This window comes from Mustela nigripes, chromosome 1 (assembly GCF_022355385.1).
Source record: "Mustela nigripes isolate SB6536 chromosome 1, MUSNIG.SB6536, whole genome shotgun sequence".
Classification (NCBI taxonomy): domain Eukaryota; kingdom Metazoa; phylum Chordata; class Mammalia; order Carnivora; family Mustelidae; genus Mustela; species Mustela nigripes.
Window position 1 is genome coordinate 98,159,787 of NC_081557.1, and position 1,912 is coordinate 98,161,698.

General features: G+C 46.1%; 1 non-coding gene across 1 annotated transcript; it reads right to left on the bottom strand.

Moving 5' to 3' along the window:
- Positions 1–1,568: 1,568 nt before the first annotated feature.
- Positions 1,569–1,701, bottom strand: LOC132009534 (small nucleolar RNA SNORA52). The gene has a single exon (XR_009401999.1). It is a non-coding gene; the product is annotated as a small nucleolar RNA SNORA52 (small nucleolar RNA).
- Between the last annotated feature and the right edge of the window lie 211 nt (positions 1,702–1,912).

Here is a 1,912-nt window from a genome sequence, read left to right on the forward strand (position 1 = left end):
GGAAGCAGGCTCCCTGCTGAGCAGAGAGCCTGATGCAGGGCTCCATCCCAGAACCCTGAGATCACGACCTGAGCTGAAGGCAGCAGCTTAACCCACTGAGCCACCCAGGCGCCCCGCTTCTCATCTATGTTAATGTTTGGTATTAGTCGCAGTAGTATTTACTGTGGGTCAGGCTCTGTGCTGAGCTCTCCAAATAGAAAACCCAGGCAACCACGCTCTGTGAAGGAAATGTCTGAGAGGGTCAGAGCACTGGCCTGGGATTCCAGTTGAGAAGTTTACCAGCATCCTGGCTAAGACAGTAGCCAAGTTAGGGAGGAGGGGGTGGGCTGTAAGACTCCTTAAGAGATGATATTCACAGGACTTTATGACTGACGGAAGCAGAGGCTGAAGGGGTTCAGAATTATTCTCAGGTTTCTAGGATGGAGGTCTGGCTAGGAGATGGCTTCACAAATTGAGAGGGAACACACACGAAGGAAGAGAAGGAGAAGGAAGGGGGGAGGATGAGGCTTAGCAGAGAAGGTAGAGAAGATGATGGGTTCCACCCTGGGCATGTTGAATGTGAGTTATCCCTGGGCACCAAGGAGAGATGGAAACAAGAAATGAACAGACAAGCCTGGATCTCGGGGAGAAGGCTTGGTTAGAACACTTGTGGAATGATTTTGTAATGTTTTGTTTGTGACGTTGTGCTTCCCAGTAGACTGAGTTTTGTGGGGGAGGAATAGCCTTGCTAATCTTGTATTCCTGGAACTTAGAACTGAGCCTACAACATAGTCAATGCTCTATGAATGTTGGGGCAGTGATTGGCAGTAAAATAAATGAATGAATGAATTTCAATCCATCAAAAAGTTACACATTTTTGTCATCTCAAGTTGCGACTCCATATATGTTCGAATGGAAACATGTTTACAGAGCTCGGTTGGCTGCAGAGTACCATGGATGGGGTCCATTGTGTTTTCATGAGTTTCTGCAGGCTGGCCTCAGCACAGAGCCACCCTTCAGTTATGGCCACAGGAAAAAAAAGAAAAACACCTTTCAAATTCCAAAGAAGCTGATAGCATACCTTTGGACCAAAAGGTCCTTCACTAGTTGGGAAAATTGTTCTTTTGGGTTTTTTCCCCCTGAAGAATTGTCCATAGCATCTAGCAATGCACCTGGAAGCACCGACTCACGGAGAACTGAGAGGAGGTCAGAGCAGTGGATTGTCACCACCGCATGCGTCAGGGCCACCTGGTCACCCTCTTTTCAAGTCAGAGCGTTGTGCCCAAAGAAGGAGTTTTGAGGACAGGAACAGAGGCACAGCCCAGTGATTTGGAAAATATTCCCAAGACTAATAAGTGGACTAAATCCAGGACCCAAGCAGATTTGCAAAGGGCCTACAGTTTGTCCTCTTCCCCCCTTTCATCACCCGTAGTTATCAGTAACAGCAAAGGATTTCCTGGGAACAGCCAATTCTGATTCAGACCATCTCCAGCTTTTCTGTCATCATTACATAGATGTTATTATCTTCTTGATGAGAAAAGTATTCATACATTCAATTACTAACTTATTTTTTTTCTTTTCTTTTCCTGAAGTATATAGAAGCTCCCCCAGCATGAGCCCACTGAAGTCTTGCTCATGCCTCTGGGTGAGGCTTCTAGAATGCTCTGTCCATGAATGAAACTGGCAGGCCACAGGCTGCCTGGCAGGGATGAGGACGGACCGCAGTGACTAAGTCATTAATTCTCATGTTGTGTAAAAGCAATTTATAGTAAAAGTTGCTTTTGAACTGTTTTGAGTAATGGCGGGTTGTATGCTTTGAGGCTCTCCAGAGAAAAACAGAACCAATAGAGAAATATATGAGAAGATGTATTATAGGAATTGGCTCAGGCAGTTATGGAGGCCAAGAAGTCCCATGATCTGGGGTCTGTCAGCT